The sequence below is a fragment of the Papio anubis genome, chromosome 13 (assembly GCF_008728515.1).
Source record: "Papio anubis isolate 15944 chromosome 13, Panubis1.0, whole genome shotgun sequence".
NCBI lineage: Eukaryota > Metazoa > Chordata > Mammalia > Primates > Cercopithecidae > Papio > Papio anubis.
The window spans coordinates 7504387-7524961 of record NC_044988.1 but is presented as its reverse complement, the minus strand read 5'-3'; the positions used below and the strand labels follow the sequence as shown (position 1 = coordinate 7524961).

The 20575-nt window shown below is 39.0% G+C and overlaps 1 protein-coding gene and 1 long non-coding RNA gene across 11 annotated transcripts in view; one reads left to right on the top strand and one right to left on the bottom strand.

The window, feature by feature from the left end:
• The window catches only part of DIRAS2 (DIRAS family GTPase 2), a 165274-nt gene that overhangs the window by 1647 nt on the left and 143052 nt on the right, over positions 1–20575 (top strand). For 6 of the 10 annotated variants that reach the window (XR_004177801.1, XM_031654058.1, XM_031654057.1 and 3 more), the window contains exon 2: positions 10182–10283. The exons of the other annotated variants lie outside the window; for them this stretch is intronic. The gene's annotated coding sequence lies outside the window, so the exon portion shown is untranslated. The remainder of the gene's footprint in view (positions 1–10181; positions 10284–20575) is intronic. 10 annotated transcript variants of the gene reach the window in all.
• On the bottom strand, positions 2610–6322 carry LOC108582474. The gene is made up of 3 exons (XR_001896053.3): positions 6249–6322; positions 3775–3843; positions 2610–2630 (listed from the first exon to the last, which is right to left on the bottom strand). It is a non-coding gene; the product is annotated as an uncharacterized LOC108582474 (long non-coding RNA).

Genomic DNA, 20575 nt, shown 5'->3' with positions numbered 1-20575 from the left:
TTTCCAAGACGGCTCTGACATCTACAACTAAATCAATTAAACTTACAGTCCTAAAAATGGTTCTCCCAACCCATCTTCCTTTTCCTGTTGAACATTCCTCTTTAAAATGTTCCCACAAAACGGTATCCAGACCTTCTTGATAACACTGGTTGGCAGTGCCTGTTTTAAAAAGCTTTACCCTAAGCCAAAATGTGAGAAGAAGAAAAAAAAAATTATATATATATAGTGCTGGATAGTAATTGCCATGGAGAAAATATAGGGATGGGCCTATTTACACTTATTGGAACCCTTGGCTTTTTCTGCTTCCGGTGTTTTTGGATTTTCATTCATTTTTGCCATTATTTTTTCTAAACCTGTTAAAAGAAAACTTCAGTCGAATTAAATTTAAAGCAGTTTAATTGAGCAATGAATGATTTACGAATGGGGCAGCTTCCAGAATCACAGGGGATTCAGAGACTCCAGGGATGCCTCATGGTCAGAACAAATTTATAGATAAAAAAGGGGAAGATAGGAACAGAAATCGGAAGTGAGGTCGAGAAACAGCTGAACTGGTTATAAGTTGGCGTTTGCCTTATTTGAACACAATCTGAACATTCAACAGTGCATGAGTGGTTGAAGTATGGCCGCTGGGGTTGGTGAAGACTCAGCTATTGTTACAGGCACATACTCCTAAGTTAGATTTTCAGTCTTGTCTGCCTATTAAGCTAGGTTACAGTTCATCCACAAGGACTCAAATATAGAAGTATGGGGTCCGTCTCAGGCCATATTTAGTTTGCTTTAACAATTCCTCTCTTTGGGTCATTTTCTCAGTTTTCAGAAAACGACCAAAACTTTGGTCATTGATGTCACTATCACCATTGTAAATGCACTTATATGGTCTTGACACCCACTGGGAAACAGTAGAACAGTGGGTTTTGCAGGGAGGGAACAAGGAGTGGGTAGAGGGTAACAACTCATGCTGGAACGTCCTGTTTGTTGGGGAAAAACAAAACCTGGTCTGTTCTAGGCACATTTAGCACAAGCGGCTCCATTTTGGTTCAGTTTGGTCTGTTGGGGCCTAGTGCATGAGCTCAGCCCAAAACAATGGCCTCCCATAGTTTTGTTTAATAAAATTTCCCCTTTTTGTTCAGGTTCTCACTTTGGTGAGAGTGTGACCAAAACTTAGGCTTAGCACCTCTCTCAGTTTTCATTTCAGATTTCTAGTCTCAGCATGTCATTCATAGGTTAGGGTGTCCTAATAGTTGCACATTTCTTTCAACTTTTGTCATTCTAGTTGAAGAGAGACCATTTGGCATTCTAGAGATGGCTATGTGCAAACATTTAAAACCTTTGAGAGAATACAGTGCATCAGGGAGACTACTATTTGTGACTACCAGGAGGATAATACCAAGAGTTTAGAGTATGCTCCTTACCCAGGATGCCCATAAACCAAACCACCTAGAATCAAATAGATTAAAGAATAAGTTGGATAAAGAATGTACTCACTTAACTAGGTGGTCTTTTCATTTATCACCTACAACTGAATCTGTATAACACCCGTGTATTTTTTCATAGACCACAAGTGCCAATAGTTGCATAGATACCTCTCTGTTTAGCCAATTCTACTATTTAGCACAACTTTCACAAGAGAATTTAAAATCTGTTGTGTAACCATAGCCTTTACAGTAGAATCTGCTGTAGGGCCTATCATGAGTGATACATTTCTAATCATTGCCTCTTTTACTTCAAACCATGGGAAAAGGACCTAATGATGCTTTTTTTTTCTTTTTTCTTTTTATCTTGAGATAGAGTCTTCCTCTGTCACCCAGGCTGGAGTGCAGTGGTATGGTCTCCACTCACTGCACTCCACCTCCTAGGTTCAAGCAATTCTCCTGCCTCAGCATCGTAAGTAGCTGGGATTACAGGCACCCACCAACATGCCCAGCTAATTTTTATATTTTTAGTACAGACGGGGTTTCACCATATTGGCCAGGCTGGTCTTAGACTCCTGACCTCAGGTGATCCACCCACCTCTGCCTCCCAAAGTGCTGGGATTACAGGCATGAGCCATCGTGCCCGGCCAAATGATGCCTTTTAGAAGAGTGAAGGCCTTCTGCCAATGTTCTCTTTGACCCATGATGTGGGTTAAGAGAAGTGAATCAATGTTCTATTTCTGACTGATTATGAGGCAATGTATGTGCCATTAAAGTTTCTCACCTGCGAGGGGCCTTCATCTTTTATCTATCAAAGTATAAGGTTATCCATGTATAAGGCTGGCTGAAAAAAACCTTCACAAATAAAAGTATACCCCATAAGTGCACACAACAGACCCCCTTTTCATTTCTATTATTCATACAGGCATGAACAAGGAAAAACGATTTGAAGGTAAGAGTCTCATGATAGTAGAAGCCTTGATCCATGACCTTGGGGAAAGCTGCTCACATCAAGGATGCCATCTTCTTCTCAGGAGAAATTTCCCTGGTTAGCTTTACCTTCAGGGTTCCAGTGGGTGTACGGTTTCAAGAGCATGGAGGGACTGTTCTCAGCTGTGACATTATGAACCTGAAGTTAAAGTTCCTGAAGTTTTGCTGTAGTGTGGATGGCAAGGACAGTCTTTCTCTGATGTTCTCAGAAGATCCAATCTTTGAGGTCTAGATTGTGAAAGGATCAACTGTCCTCAGTGAACCATAAAAAGCTTTTTTTTTAACCTGGTGAAAATACCCTGTAGCATAATAATCTACTGTTATAACATCAGTCCTCTTGCATGGGAAAGCTTTTATACAACCAAAAAACATGCATTGAAAATGACAATTGAATAGAAATCCCTTTATAAAATGTTTAAATGGCCCATCAGGTAACCAAACATACCTGAGGCTTTAATTGTCTTCCCAGGAATATGGATTTAACACACCAAACATTGGTTATAAACTTTATAAGTCACCATACCAATATATTTAATTGGAATTATTTTATCTTTTCCATGATGAGTCATGGAATGCAGAACTTTTAGTAACAATAAGGACTCTGAAAGGACAAGGCAGCCATCCTGGTTCTCTATGAGTCCATGCTTAACATTGGACTCATGTCCTCTCGAATACCAGTTGTTTCTCCAATTTATGTGCATAGCACTGGTAACTGATGGGTTATCATAGGTAATTTGACTTAGACCATGGAGTTGATTCAAATTGTATATCTAAACAGTTTTAGTATTCACTCATTTAGCATGAAAATCTGGCAAAGTATTTTCTTGGTATTTAACTAATTTTTGTTTTACTTGGGTTAGCAGTTTTATAAACCAATCAGTCTTTTATTAAAGTTTCAGGAATTCTTACCCAGTCCAATTCTTGTAGAATTGGAGAATTCATGCGGAATTCTTACCCATTATATGATATTAAAGTAATTAGAAACTTGTATTTAAGAGCGATTTTCAGGGTCCTTTCCATCCTTTCATGAACTTCCTAAAAGAAACCATATCCTAGGATTTTGCATACTTGTGAGGTTTCCAGAAACTGCATCAGCATTATGCAATTAACTGTGAAATGATTTTAAATAGTCATAGTTAAAGACACAGTTGACAAGGAAATTTGGTCATTTCTGTGGTCTACAATAACTTAACATATTAATAATTATAATTATGATTGGTAGTATATACTGAGACATATAAGAATTTTAGAAATCCCATACAATTTTGGAACATATTGATCACACACAGTAAAATATAACCTGAAGAAGGTAAAACATTATCCTTTATTTTGACAATGCTTCCCATGTGACTGAACATGTCAGACTGTTTACCTCTTTTGGATGCTTCAGGGACCCTCTGTAGCCTCCCAAAGTTGCAGGTCAGAAGAGACAGTTGTGAAGCTGAAATTTGATTTTGGGAAGCCTATTAAATATGTTAAAGGTTTAAAACACTTGATATCATGAAATAGAATTCCAGGTTACCATGTCATTCATTTAGCCAAAATGATGACTCAAAAATTTTAAGAAGGCAAAAACCTTTGCTGTTTGATAGAGGGAAGACTTAGGTTTCCAAACAATCTGTCTCTTATCTTTCCCTTCTTTTTTCAGTAGTTTATTCAAAAGACAAACAAAAATCTGTCATTATCCTTTAATATTATAGGAAAATCATGTTTAAGAGAGAAAGTCAAATTTCACCCTTGCATTAGTGTTCTATTAATGTCAACTCAAATTTTTTGTTTGTTTTTGAGACAGAGTCTCAGTCTGTCACTCAGGCTAGAGTACAGTGGTATAATCTCAGCTCACTGCAACCTCTGCCTCCTGGGTTCAACTGATTCTCCTGCCTCAGCCTCCTGGGTAGCTGAGACTACAGGTGTGTGCCACCACACCTGGCTAATTTTTGTATATTTAGTAGAGATGGGGTTTTGCCATGTTAGCCAAGCTGGTCTTGAACTCTTGACCTCAGGTAATCCACCCGCCTCAGCCTTCCAAAGTGCTGGGATTACAGGCGTGAGCCACCACACTCAGGCCCAATTTTTAATAAAACCTTATAGATAGGTCTATCAATCTTAATCAGTTTGACTACAAGGTGAGGGTCTCATGAACCTTTTATAACTCTTCATAATTTTTGTGAAAGTAAGCAGATTAGTGCTCCAAGAAAAACCTGTTGTGCTTTTATTCTAATGTTCAATTTACAGAAAAACTTAATACCCCTTTAACTTTAGCCAATGTCCCCACAGAATTTCTTTTTACAAGATTAATTTGTCATGAACCTTCCACAACTTGTTCAAACCTTTAGCTTTATCTTACCTAATTTAAAACAGTCCTTTAACCTGATAAACTAGGCAAAAATTTACATTCCTATGCCTTTTTATAATCTTTTACCAAAGACATATTTAACTCTCCTTACACATACTACTGAAAGGACTTTGTTTTCAGTAATCTCAATCACATGTGATAATGGTAACTCTTAGCAACTTTTACTTTTGGTGCATAAATTCCCTTTCATGAATCTTTTCACGACTTACGCAGACCATCTATGACATGCTTAGATTTTCTGGCTTGTCCTAAACATCCCTCTTTTTAAGCAACCAGTTATTTTACCTTAGAACAATAATTTACCATACAAGATTCTTTCTTCTATAGAATCTCTTTTCTTTGTAACCTTCTTTGCATAGCTAGGGGACATGGCTAATTCCACATGTCTCCAGGCCTTATCTAGAATCTGATGCTCCAAAATAGGTAAACTGAACAATTTTCAAAAGTCAAAGAAGCAGTTATGACCTTAAAGCATTTAGCAAACCTTATATCTGACCTGCATAATTTAGACCATATGTTTATATTTTTCCAATAATCTTTAAAGCTGTTTTTATTTCCCAAAGATTACTAAAGTTATGTGAACTAAAAGACATTACAGTTTTTATTTTTCTTTCAAAATATTTGATTTAAGTGCTTATTTTTCTTTATGCCAATTAATTAGAGCTCTTTTATATAAACATCGCACACACAACACATATGTGATTACACCCATAGATGGAACAAGGTCCATTAGTTGCAATATTTTTTATTTACCAGTTTCTAAGTTTCTTTATTGGATTACTGGCGTTAGAGTGGAGTCCTTTCTTTTTCTTTTCTTTTTTTTTTTTTGAGACAGAGTCTTGCTCTGTCGATCAGCCTGGAGTGCAGTGGCACGATCTTGGCTCACTGCAAGCTCTGCCTCCTGGGTTCATGCCATTCTCCTGCCTCAGCCTCCTGAATAGCTGGGACTATGGGTGCCTGACACCACACCCAGCTAATTTTTTGTATTTTTAGTAGAGACAGGGTTTCACCATGTTAGCCAGGATGGTCTTGATCTCCTGACCTTGTGATCTGCCTGCCTTGGCCTCCCAAAGTGCTGGGATTACAGGCATGAGCCACCGTGCGCAGCCAGGGTGGAGTCCTTTTAAATATCTTATTATTTGACTTTAGCCACACCAAACTGCCAATATTTTTGGCTTCTTAACTTTACCAAAAGTAATCTCCCAGGTGCTCAGAGAAAGGAAAATTCAGTGCAGTTTGTGGAGGGGAAGAGAATAGAATCAATAAACAGTAAAGGTAATGCAGACATCAAACCAGAAAGGTCTCATTCCCTAAGTTGGTAATGAAAGCCCAGCTGCCACTGTAAAAGGACAAAACTTTAGCTGCTGAGCTACAGCACTGGGCAGTCTCCATTGCCCTTCCCAGGAGTCCAGAGTAGTTAATTTTGAGCAAAGGCTTTTAAGCACTCAAGATAATTTTTAAAGCTAACTATGACACAAGCCCTAAAATACCTTTTCCCTGGAAGGTGGAGACCAAGAGAAAGTACTGCCATGTGGTTACAAGATCAAGCTCTGAAAGACATAACTGACCAGTTTGCTGGGCAATCTTGTACAGCAGGCTCATAGGTTTCCCTAGGCCTGCATTATGTCTTAAGGTACCCCTCTTTATGACAGAATGATACAGAAAGACAAATTCATAGCACAAAGTACACAAGATTTGCTACAGCTTAAGACTAGCCTCAGAATACTTTTTTGCATTAATCAAAACTTTATAGTGTGGTTTTTTTTTGTTTCTTTGTTTTGTTTTTGTTTTCTTGTTTTTTACCATTCATTCAAATGGTTTGCAGAGAGGGGGGTGGGGGAGAGAGGGAGAGAGAGAGAGAAAGAGAGAGAGAGAGAGAGAGAGAGAGAGAGAGAGAGAGAGAGAGAGACAGGCCAGAAGTCTGCTGATAAGAAATTCTTACCCTTTTGCTGACATACCAGGTTTCTGGGTTCCCTTTCCCTAGTGAGCAGCCCTAGGGACCCAGTTCGCCATACCATAGACCTGGGGGCCAAGTTGCAACACAAAAGAAAATATTTTTTCCTTTTTTTAATGGACTTCAGTGCACTGTTATTCATTTGGAACATTCCCCTATAAGTTATCTTTAGCAACATTTTGCCATTTTTGTAAGACTCACTCTTTTCTGGACCTAATATATAAGCTGGGAGGAACTCAGTTTTCCAGGAATTAAGGATCCCATTTTTACCTAAAATATTGGCTTTGCTGTCAGGTTTCCTTGATTACTTTAGTCAATGATTTTTTTTCCTACATCAGCATGCAAGAAAAATGAAACAAAGGGGTAGAACACAAAAATCCCTGTGAATTTCCAAAAGCCAAATTTTACAACCCCTGCAATATTACCATTTACTGTCTGTTTCTTTTTGACCCAGTCTGATGTAAGAGGTCACTAACTGGATCCAAGCCAGTTAATTACCAGATAAAATCCTATCCTAGATCCAGTCCAGTTCTGCCACGATTTCCAAACCCAGTACGGAACAGCAATTTGCTTGAAGATACTTGGAGAGCTCAAAACAGAAATCTATGGCACTCCAACATTCGAGAGAGAATTTACTAGGATCTGTAGCTGATCTGAGAGATCAAGGGACACAAGTGGCTCCTGTGGGTACCTTGCTTGTTCACTCAGTGCTTCTGGAGGTTGTTAGAAGCTCTCCTTTGGGCCCCACTTCTGACACCATCTGTTAAAGGAAAAACTTCAGTCGAATTAAATTTAAGGCAGTTTAATTAAGCAATGAATGATTCATGAATTGGGCAGCCCCTAGAATCACAGCAGATTCAGAGACTCCAGGGATGCCTCGTGGTTAGAACATATGTATAGACCAAAAAAAGGGAAGTGACGTACAGAAATTGGAGGTGAGGTAGAGAAACAACTGGATTGGTTACAGGTTGGCTTTTGCATTATTTGAACACAGTTTGAACACTCAGCAGTGCATGAGTGGTTGAAGTATGGCCACTGGGATTGACCAAGACTCAACTATTGTTACAGGCACATACTCCTAAATTAGGTTTTCAATCTTGTCTGCCTATTAAGCTAGGTTACAGTTCATCCACAAGGACTCAAATATAGAATACAGAGTCCTTCTCAGGTCATACTTAGGTTGCTTTCACAAACCTCAATGGAAGATTTTGATAATGGTTATATTTGCTTATCATTGGACTTAATTTTGCTCCAACTACCTGACAAAATAGCCATTATTCCTGAGATGGAGGCTGCAGAATGTCTGTAGGTGGTTTTCAGAGTTGTCAATATTATTGGAGATGAGCACTGGGGGACCAGTGTGTACAAGGCAAACCCAGCCTGCTACAAAGATTGCAGTTTTCTCAGGCTTTTGCCTAATGGAAATGAGGAGAAAGTTCTAGATCCATCTCCAACCTCCTCCCTTTATACTGTTGTGGTCCCTTTCCCCTTTGAGTCATCTTCTGCATTACTTAGTATCATGTAGTAATTTTTTTTTTTGATGGAGTCTTGCTCTGTCGCCCAGGTTGGAGTGCACTGGCCTGATCTGGGCTCACTGCAAACTCTGCCTCCCGGGTTTACGCCACTCTCCTGCCTCAGCCTTCCAAGTAGCTGGGACTACAGGCACCTGCCACCACACCCAGCTAATTTTTTGTATTTTTAGTAGGGATGGGGTTTCACCATGTTAGCCAGGATGGTCTTGATCTCCTGACCTCGTGATCCGCCTGCCTTGGCCTCCCAAAGTGCTGGGAGCCACTGCGCCCAGCGTAAAAGATGCTTCACATTATGTATCATCAGGGAAATGCAAATGAAGACAGTAAGATATCAGTGTGGCCCAAATCCGGAACACTGACTGCACTGAAAACTAGTGAGGATGTGAAGCAATAGAAATACTCGTCCATTGCTGTTGTGAATACAAGATGGTACAGCCACTGTGGAAGACAGTTTGGCAGTTTCTTATGAAACTAAACATCCTCTTACAACATGAGTAATTGTAAGAGGATTGTGCTTCTTGGTATTTACCCAAAGTAGTTGGTATGTACCCAAAGTAGTACCCAGTAATTGTTCTTCTTGGCATTTACCCAAAGGAGTTGAAACCTTATGTTAACACAAAAACCTGCACACAAATGTCTACACTAGCTTTATTTACTAAGTTTATTGCCAAAACTTGGACACAAACAAGATGTCATTCAGTAAGTGAATGGATATATAAGCTGTTGTACATCAGTGTAATGCAATATTATTCCACACTAAAATGAAATGCACTAGCAAGTTATGAAAATAAATGGAGGAAATCTAAATGCATATTACTAAGTGAAAGAAGCCCTCTGAAAAGGCTACATACTGTATAATTTCAACAGCTGATATTCTGGAAAGAGCAAAACTATCTGTATAGTAAAAAGATCAGTGGCTGCCATGGGCTGGTGGGGAGGGCAGGATGAATAGAAGGAGCACATAGGTTTCTTAGGGCTATGAAAGTACTCTGTATGATATTATGATGATGGACACACAGCATTTTTCATTTGTTAAATGCCATACAATATACAACACCAAGAGGGAACCTCAATGTAAACTTTGGGCTTTGGGTGATTATGATGTGTCAAAGTAGGTTCATCAATTGTAACAAATGTACCAGTCTGGTGGGGGCTGTTGATAAAGGGGAAGGCTGTGCATGTGTGGGGTTAGTGGGTATATGGGAAACCTCTGTACCTGTCTCTCATTTTTACTGTGAACCTAAAACTGCTCTACAAAATAGTGTTTAATTTAAAAAACAGTTTTTTTGGTAACAGTGGCAAGTATTCCTAATAGGCAGTCCCTTAAATGAATAAAAGTACAAAGGAAATAGAAACATCCCAAATTCCAGGCATAAACATCATTAACATTAGGTGACCATTACAAAATTATCCTTCTATATATACACATGGCAATAGATATAAAAATGGCCATCATTTAAAATATAATACATATGTTATACATTTTATCCATTTTAAATATAATACTTAATTCTACTTAAATTTAACAGAATAAAAAATTCTGAAATGGGATCTAAAGAATTGCTGATTTTAGAGAAATGATTTTTTGCCACAAATGTATCACTTCTGGAATGATCCCACTTTGATTAAAGGAAAAAAATGACAGTAATAGGCAGTTTTAGTCATTTCTTCTAAACCATGAGCTTTAATTTCAGACAGTATCAGTAACTCTGCTATGATACATAAACCAATTACCTCTCTCACTCCACTTCACCTCAGCTTACCTCTCACATTTTTCTAGTTATGTGAGTTTTACATAGTTAAGTTTAAAAATTTTGATTTTTTTGTAACCATAAACCCTCAGTGGTCTCTTCTTAGTTCTCCATTTAAAAGGATGCCATATGCACCTCCAGACCTTTCTACCACCACATCTCATTCCTACTTTCTTTATTGATTAGCTGGATAGACTCTGTGAAGACGTGATCCCACCTACTGCATCTATCAATGCTCTCCAGTTTCAGGATGTTATTCTGTTGCTGTTGTATGGCAGTGACATCAAGGTGAGCACAGTCTTCTCCATCCTACTTCCCTTTGGCCTAGACTTGGTAGATTTTCCTCCCTTGCCCTTTTGGCATTGAGTGTTGTTTTGGAGAACTATGAGAACAGCCAGTCCTTTGTGTGACTTGCTCTTCTTTCCAGGTTGCTAAAGGAACCTTTCTTAAACTGAGATATTAAGAAACTTGACAAGGATATATATTGATACAGATCAACCAGCATCTTTTATTTCTTTTTCTTTTTTTTTTTTGAGACGGAGTTTCACTCTTTTTGCCCAGGCTGGAGTGCAATGGCACGATCTTGGCTCACTGCAACCTCCACCTCCCGGATTCAAGTGATTCTCCTGCCTCAGCCTCCTGAGTAACTGGGATTACAGGCATGCACCACCACACCCGGCTATTTTTTGTATTTTTAGTAGAGACAAGGTTTCTCCATGTTGGCCAGGCTGGTCGCGAACTCCTGACCTCAGGTGATCCTCCTGCTTTGGCCTCCCAAAGTGATGGCATGAGCCATCGCACCTGGTCAACTTTTATTTCTTAACCACAATGCACTCTTTAACTGGCAGATTTAGATCTTCATTCAAATAATTTTTTCTTGTGTGATTTTTAAATGCCTTTTTATTTGTTAGATTATTCTCTTCAAGGATATTAATTAACTTTTTGTCATTATGTCTATTATCTTTTCTCTGATTGTAGTAATCTCTTTTTCTTCTTCCTGGTTCACAGTGATTTTCTCTCTCTCCCTTTCTTTTTTTTCAGTAACTAAATCGTTTAGCTGGGTCTGCTTCATTTCTTGTTATTTATAATTTACCTGTAGGTAGGTTTATTGGTCCTCAAATTATTTCTTTATTTCTGGTTCTCTCTATCTTCCTCTTTTTAGTTATTTTCTCTTGGTTATTCAATTGGTTCTTGAGTTTTTAAAAAAATTAAATTCAGGCTCTTATCAAATTTTGTAGCCTGTGAACTTAAAAATTCTTTCAGACTGGATTTTATTTTTAACTTGTGCATGTTATTGTCTTTTAAGGTTTGCATAGCTGCAAGTTCATTGATTTTATCTTGTCCACACTTGGCAGCTTTCTTCAGACTTTCACTGTGCTCTGCCCCTTTGTGTAAGGCAGCTCCTAAATCCTCATATCAGATCCTTTTCTTATGCCTTTTCTGGATTACCTTTGATGGATTAATATTCCTTTTGAGCTTGATTTTCTATAACCTTTGAGCATGGGAATGGTGGGGGTGGGCTTAGCTGGAGTCGTGTTGCACAAACTGGGCTCCTCCCTCCAATGTGAGACTGTGAGGAATATGCAGGCTTCAAACTTCATTGAGGGAGGGAGAAGGCTGAGCATACCTTGTCCATCGCGGGGCGGGTAAGTTTCAGCTCATTCCCCCGATTAATGTGGGTCCTTGGAGTCCTCACACTCTGACAAAATCATGCCACATTGCTGCCATTTCCTTTTGCGCTAATCTCCACTGCAGCCATTTTCACTACCCCACGTCAAAAATGAGAAAAACTAAGGATAAACAATGGCCATTTCTTCTTCTCTCAAGATTTGAGTGAGAATTGTCAGGATTTTGTAGACGCACAAGGTATGGTTTCTGGGAGGTTGGAGTGTGGCCTCATTGTGATACTCTTCAACTTCTGGTTTTTATATGAGCAAGCGCTTTTCAAAGTGCATTTTGTTAAGTGGTTCTCCTTTTCTTGTTTGGTTACTACTTGTAACTTTAGCGTTTTTGTTTCTTCCCCCTTCCCTTTTTTCTTGAGGTAGAAAGATGAGAAAATTAAGGATTCTTTTCTTCTAGATAGCAAGGCCTTGATATTCTGTAAATGTTTCACTATGTTCTTTCAGAATGTAATGCCCCACATGTTTTTTACTATAGGATATACATTGTACTTTTTTTTTTGAGACAGGGTCTTACTCTGTCACTCAGACTGGAGTGCAGTGGCGCAATCACAGCTCACTGCAGCCTTGGCTTCCCCAGCTCAAGTGGTTCCCCCACCTCAGCCTCCTGAGTAACTGGGACTTTTTGTATTCTTAGTAGAGATGGGGTTTTACCACGTTGCCAGGCTGGTCTCAAATTCCTGGACTCATGTGATTGCACATTTTAATATTTATGATGTAAGTTCCTCATTTTTGTCTCTTCCAAATTAAAAAAATACACAAGTTACACATGATATATCTGTTAAGGTGCTTTAGGTTGCAAGTAAAAGAATAACCAACTCCACATATTGAAATAATAAACTTGTATTGACAACAAAGGAGAATATTGCATAGTTAGGACAGCATCAGATGTATTTTTATGCATATTACATTAAACTGAGATAAAATTCATTATTTTCATATGTAGGAATGCCTTTAAACAAAAAGTAACAACCCCGTTGTGTCCTATGAAGGGAAGTTAATTTTGATAGACCAGCATGATGGAGGTGAGTGGCTTATCTCAGTGATTTTCACCTTCTGATCACATTCATCCAGCTGCCGAAATGACACAGGATGTAGCCAGAGGAACAACTTCCTTCTACTGGTATTCCCTAGCCAATTCAACCAGATATAAAAGTGACTTTTCACTTACAAATAGTAAACTTCCTCATTTTTCTTTTGTCAGTGCTCTTTTGAACAAGCAAAAGAGAAAGGTTAAAGACCAAGGATAGTGTCTGAAGTGTGATCACATGTGTTTAAACCCAGCGGTAGGTGCACTGGCCATGGGTCAGGAAGCACGGGCCATAGTAGTCTCAGCTCTGCTACTTTTGTAGATGTGCAGCTCAGAGAAAGTCAAGTTTCCTCTGTGTACCTGATTCCTTATTTTTTTGTGAAATTCAAGGCAGCAAACAATTCAATTCAATAATTGAATTAGGGTCCTTTACTTGGCAGACATGACCCAAGCCACTGGAGATTCAAAAGGATGGAAAAAACTTATGCTCAAAAATAACTCCTCCCTTTCATCTATTTCAATGGGTAGCTAATCATTTGCTTAACAGATTACTCTTTTAAAATATATTTATATAATTGGAAGGTAGTTCAGCTGTTATTTTTCACTGTAATGAAAATTAGATGGTTTTTCTTGTACCAAGATCTTTTCATTCTTTTTCTTTTTTACATTTTTCAAAGTGCAGTTCCATTTTTAAGTTTTCAAAAGATATAATTCACATAGTATCCAGCTTACTTGTTGAAGGTCTACAATTAAATTGTTTTAAGTGTATTTACAAAGCTGTACAACCATCATCACTATCAATATTAGAACATTTTTAAACAGTTTTTTCCTTTTCTGTGAAGAATGGAGTCTCATTATATTGCCTAGGCAGGTCTCAAACTCCTGGGCTCACACTACACTCCTGCCTTTGCATCCTTAAGTGCTAGGATTACAGACATGAGCCACTGAACCTGGCACAACTTTTTAAAACCACAAAAACCAAACCCCATACCCATATCACTTCTCATGCTTCCCACCCCATACAATCCTTTCCCTCCTTCCCACCCAAGGCCCTAGGAAAACCTCCCGTCTACTTTTTGTCTCTGTAGACATGCCTATTCTGGAAATTTCATATAAAATGCATGATATAATATGTGCTCTTTGTGACTGGCTTATTTACTTAGCATAATGTTTTCATTCATGTTATAGCATACACTAGTATTTTACTTTTTTAGTACCAAGTAATATTCCATTGTATGGATATGCCACATTTTATTTATCCACTCATCAGTTTCTGCTCTTGGCTACTAAAAATAATTTTGCATTAACCATTCCTCTACAAATTTTTGTGTGGGTGTGTGTTTTCCTTTTTTCTTGAGTATATAACTAGAAGTGGAATTGCTGAGTCATCTAGTAAATCTATGTTTGTCATTTTGAGGAACTGATAACTGTTTTTAAAAGTGACTTCACCATTTTCAGGTTGCCACCAGCAAAATAGGAGGGTTCTAGTTTTTCCACATCTTTGCCAACTCTTGATATTGTCTGTCGTTTTGACTATAGCCATCCTTGTGGGTGTGAAGAGGTATCTCATGATTTCCATTTTCATTTCATTTATGACTAACAATGCTGAGACTCTTTTCATGTGCTTCTTTGTCATTTGTGTATTTTTGGAGAAGTGTCTCTTCAGATCATTTGCCCACTTTTCACTTAAGTCACTTATCTTTGTGTCATTAAGTTGTAAGAGTTCTTTACATATTTCGAAAACAAGTCCCTTATTAGACATAGAATTTACCAATATTTTCTCCTGTTCTGAGAGTTGTCTTTTCCCTTTTGTGATGGCATCATTCGCAGAATGAAAGGTTTTAATTTTGATGAAGTTCAATTTATCAACTTTTTTCTTTTGTTGTTTATGCTTTTGGTGACGTATCTAAGAAACTACTACCTAAGGTCATGAAGATTGACTCCTATGATTTCCTCTAGGAATTTTGTGGTTTTAAATCTTACATTTATGCCCAACATCCATTTTGAGTTAATTTTTATACATAATGTGAGGCCAAGATCCAATGTCATTTTTTTGCATGCAGGTTTCCAGTTGTACCAGCTCGACAGTAGTTGTTAAAACAATTATTCTGTCCCAATTAATTGAGCTGACACTCTTTTTGAAAATCAATGTAAAGGTTTATTTCTAGACTTTCAATTCTATCTCCATTGATCTGTATATTTATCTTTATAAAACCACCTTTTCAAAAATTATAACATGGGAAAATTATGACAGTGAAAAGTAGCTGATCTAACCAAACTTCATCTCGCCATGCGCCTCCAAACTGCCCTTAATCATTCTTGGGTCTGAGCTAAGCTAACCTGGGGAGACATTTAGTTTATAGTTTAAATGACAATAGCCTTTTCCCCAAACTAAACCACCTTTGTAAAGCTTGTGAGAGGCCACCAGGTTAGGAGGATGTGAGGAGCCTGAATTCTGCTAAGGTGTAGGCATACATGATTACCAGCTATTATTTAAAGGTCACAGGTTTTGCAAGTCTCCCAGTTACTCCTGCAAATAACATCACCATTGCAGAAACTAAGATTGGCTTTTTGAGATACCTTTTTAGGTTTGTGAATTTCTGACAACCAATGGCTTCACCTGGATCCACCAACCCTGCTGACTCTGCTGACCCCACTGACCCTGCTGACCTCCCTGACCCCACCAACCCTACTGGCCAGTCATGTGGCCCTACCCTGAAACAGACTCCCTAGCCTGTCATACTATCTTTGAAAAATCCTACCCTCCAAATTTTCTGAGATTGATTTGAGTAGTAACTCCATCTCTCATGTGGTGTGGCCGGCCTTGTGTCAATTAAACTTTTTTTATATTGTGATGGTGTGGTCTCAGTAAATTGGTTTTGCTTGTGTAGTAAGCAGGAAGAACCCATCAGGCATTTACAAGTCTGAAAGAGTTTTTAGTACTGCAGCTTTGTAGTAAGCTTTGAAATTAAGAAGTTTGAGTCCTACAACTTTGTTCCTTTTCAATATTGTGTTGGCTATTATGGTTCCTTTGCATTTTCACATGAATTTTAGAATCAGCTTGTCCATTTGTGTGAAAACAAAAGCTGAGATTTTGATAGGGCTTGTGTTGAATCTCTGGATCAATTTGAGAGTAAATATTAAATATTATTATCAGTGAATGTGGTCCTTTTGTGGATCTTCTTTAGCTTATTTTTTAAAGCATGGTTTCTTTACCATGTTGGAACGTATTATAAACCAAAAGTAAATTCTAAGCCTCCCCTCCTCCAACCATCTGAATTGACCCCCTCCTCTTGGCCAAGGGCATTCCAAAGTTTACCTGAAAAACCCATTCAAGACATGATAGAAAGGGGGTGCTGAACATACCTTATCATACCCTCCTCCTTTTTGGAATAGTACTAATAGAAAAGACTCTTTAAGTCTGATAAGAAACATTAACAATTGATTCTCTCTGAAGCCTGCTACTTGGAGGCTTCATGTACATGATAAAACCTTGGTCTCCATAACCTCTTATCATAACTCAGACATTCCTTTCTATTGATAATAACTCTCTCAACCAACTGTCATCATTAAAGCTTTGAATGCACCTATGACCTGGAAACTCCCACTTTAGTTGTTCCACCATTCTGGACGAAACCAATACACATCTTACACATATTGATTGATGTCTTATGCCTCCCTAAAATGTATAAAACTGAATTGTGGCCCAATCGCCTTGGGCACATGTTCTCAGGATCTCCTGAAGGCTGTGGTCACAGGCCATTGATCGCTCATATTTGGCTCAGAATAAATCTCTTCAAATATTTTATAGAGTTTGACTCTTTTTGTCAATAATATTTATAATAACTCCTTTGAAGTCTGCTAAATGCACCATTTAAGTCCTTACAAAGGCAGTTTCCATTGCCTGTTTTTTTATGTCCCAGTGTATAGATGATACATTCCTGATTCTATGAGTGTCTCACTATTTTGTTGTTAAAAACTCAACATTTTAGGCTGGGCGTGGTAGCTCACGCCTGTAATCCCAGCACTTTGGGAGGCTGAGGCAGGCAGATCACTTGAGGTCAGGAGTTCAAGACCAGCCTTACCAACACGATGAAACCCTGTCTCTACTAAAAATACAGAAAATTTAGCCAGGCATGGTGGCACACACCTGTAGTCCCAGCTATGTGGTAGGCTGAGGCAGAGGAATTGCTTGAACCCGGGAGGCAGAGGTTGCAGTGAGCCTGGATCACACCACTGCCCTCCAGCCTGGGCAACAGAGTGAGACTCTGTCTCAAAAAAAAGAAAAAAAAAAGAAAAGAAGAGAAAAGCCAACATTTTTGAGAATATATTATAGCACGTCTCATACTGATTGCCCTCTGAGGGCTTGTTGGTGTTGCTTGCTTGAGCATGTGTTTAGAGTCTTGACTGGACTCCAGTGAAATCTATTTCCCTGGCAACGTGCAGCCTATGATGTTGCTCTTCCGTGAGTGCCATCTTGGGTGTGGAAACTGTCTCTCTGACCATCAGGATGACTGTGGTCTTGTCGAGCTTATGTCTGGTTTGTTCTTGGTGTCACAACAGATCTTAGCCTGTTCTAGTGGCCTGCTGATTTCTCTGTTGTTCTCAACAATGCCCTAAGGTATAAATTCCTCCAGTCAAACCTCATTAAAGTCAGTGCTGCTTGCAGGACAGCTGTTACCAGTGTTTGAGGCCTGCTCCCACCCGGGGAGACTGAGCTGCCTCTTTTCCTCGGTTAGTATTCCAGCTGATCTCTGTTTCTCCTCTTGCTGCTGGCATCATTGTCGCTCCTGGCATCTATGTTTTACTTGTTGCTCCTTTTAATTGTTAAGGACCTTCTTGTTTTTGAGAATACTTAGCTGGGACTTTGTCCTCTATTTCAAATAAAGTCGGCCCCCTTAGGGTGAGCTGGGGAGCTCTCTGCTCTTACAACCTGCCTTTCCACTGGGAAGAAACTCTGCTCTCTTGCACTGGAGCTGGGAGTGGAGACAGTGGCCTGCTTCTCCTGGGCTGACACCCTGACTCTACTAGCAGGGCACTGGGTGGGGACAGTAGCCTTCTGTGAGTGAAACTTCTGTCTTATGAGGGTGCTAGGGAAGTGGCAATTAGAGTCCCTGGGGTAAAGCATCCACTCGACGAGTAGGGGCTTGGTGGGGAAAGGGAGCCCCAGTTCTCTTGATGCAGTTTCCTGGGATGGAGCTTCCGCAACCAGCAGATGGGTGTCCTGGGATGCAGTTTCTGCAGCTAGAAGATGGGGGTGAGGGGATGGGAGAGGCCCATGGCCTGCCCTGCTGGGGTAAAACTGGAGCTCTGGACTGGAGCAGGGGGAGAGCGTACCCATCTTCTTGGCGGCCTCCACCCAGAGTAGAGCTTGCGTCATGCTGAACATTGGGGAGGAGATGAGAGCGGGTCATGGCTCAGATGATGCGGACTCTTGTGTTCTTACTGAGATTTTATCATTTTTCTCAAAAATAGTTGTCTAATTGCTGTGTGTCTTTAGGGCAATTCCCAGAGATTTTTACATGTTTTATTTTTTATAATTTTTGCCACTCAAATAATTGTTTCATTGGAGAGAGCTTCCACTAAACTATCCACTCTTTCATTCAAGAACTGTTTCTCTTCTTTTTTCCTGAGGCACCGAAGTTAAAGGGTTTTTATTGAGGGGGTTGGGGTGGGGAGAGCAGTGTGTGCCTCTCTGGGCAGGCAGGACAAGACATGGAGAATACCAGGTGGAACACCTTGGCTGGCCGGATTCCAAGGACCCGAGGAACAAGTGCCAGGACATAGGCCTCCTACTGTCAGATTTTCTTGGGGCTGAAGTATTGGTAGCAACCTCCTCATGCCTGACCCAGACAAATAACCTTTGTGCCCTCCTTGGAGCGTATGCTGAAGATTACAGATGCCTGTCCTAGACAGTAGAAAATTAAGCTTACACAACTGACACTATGTGACAAATAACTAGTCTTATTTTTTCAGTTTGATGGTACTCAAATGGATTTGCTTATTTAACTTCATACATGGTATGACAAGTGATCCACAGGGGAAATTTAGCTAAACATAAAAAAAAAAAAAAGAGAAAAATTGTAACATTATTTTGGAGATTCTTCTAATACAAAGTATTAAATGTGTGGATGTTAAATGCTGTTACATATTACTACGCTGGGAATCATCATCTATTTTAAGTGTACTCGGAAAAAACTGCCTAGAAACAAGGAACAGAGATTATATTTTCTGACTCAAATATGGTTCAGTATGAATAGGCATTTCCTGCTTGTCCATAAACATCTGTTTTATTGAAAAATGTTTGAAAGAATTGATTGATTTCAATTTCCAAGTTTGATCTGGGTTGAGATTGCTACCGTGAAACTAAATTCAAAATGACAAGGTTGTTAAATAATGTATATTTTGTTATTATTAACATAGATAGCTGTAAAATTTGATTGCCAGGTAGATATGGAAGAGATGACTGATTGACCAGAATTGTCCACAGTTTTGAACTGTTGGCTATACTTTCACCTCTGGGTGTATGAGTCCTCAAGATGCAGCTCACTCCTCTCCAAACGGGGTGCTCTGTGATTTGTGTCAAAGACAAAATAGATTACAAAGAAACTCTGGGGACTTTGAGGCCAGGTGGGGATAAATGAGTGCAGAATTTATAAGTAGAACAGACTCGATAAAGAACCCTCTGATGTTTCAAAAATAATATATATCTAATAGAAAAATTAATAAAAGGGGTAAAATATAAGACACCTCAAATCCCAATCTTAGAGGCAAATATGCTCCAACTTTTGTTAATATTTTAGTGTCTGTCTCTGCATACAGAAATGTGAGTGTAAATGTTGTTACATATGTGATTTAGTAAGCTGACTGTTGGATTAGATAGCATGTTGTGGAAATACTTCCATACTATCTTTTTACTGACTGTATATCATTCTCTTGAATGCATGAACCATGAGGTTATTAACCAACCCCTGACTGATACACAGTTGGTTCCAGAGTTTTGTTATTATGAACTACTATACAGGGAACACCCCTGTTTATACATCTTTGATCCTGGATAAATCTCTCTAAGAGATACAGCCCTAGGAGAAACGTTGAGAGTCAGAGGAGAAGCTGTTTTATTTGTGACACTTGTTGCTAAATTGCACTCAGGAAAGATTCAATTCTGGTTTATACTTCCACCTGGTACAAGCTGTGCTCAGCACGGGGGTGCTCTCTGAGTCTGGGGGGGCTGAAACCTAGACCACTCTCTGCTTGACCAGCAGGGAGCTGCATCTGCCCCAAGGAAGGGGTGCCTGTCCCTTCGTCATACACAGATTCTATAGGGACAGGCAAGCTCCTGGTGCCAGGCTGCAAGGGAGACGTTTCTGCTACCCAGAGCCGTTAGTTCCAGGCATTATTAAGTTTTCATCCTGGGCAGGGTGAGAGGTAAAAGAGATCTCATGTTTGTTTCTAATTTGTATCATTTTAACTATAGAGGTTGAAAACTATTTTATATGTTTGTTGACTATTCATATTTATTGCTTTTGTGAAATCCTTATTCATCAAATTTCTCAATATTTTTTGTGAGATACTACTCTTTCTTTATTGATTTACAAAGTTTTAATGGATCATATGTTCATCAATTATGTTATTAACATTTTCTCCAAGTTGATTCTTTAGCTTTCTCTTATTTATTCATTTATTTGTGCCAACAATATGATTTAAATGTTTTATATAGAAAAAAATCAACTATGATTTCTAGCTTTGATACCTTTCTTATCCCAAATATATAAAAATGTTCACTCCTTTTTTTTGAGTCTTGCATTGTCGCCCAGGCTAGAGTGCAATAGTACCATCTCAGCTCACTGCAACCTCCACCTCCTGGGTTT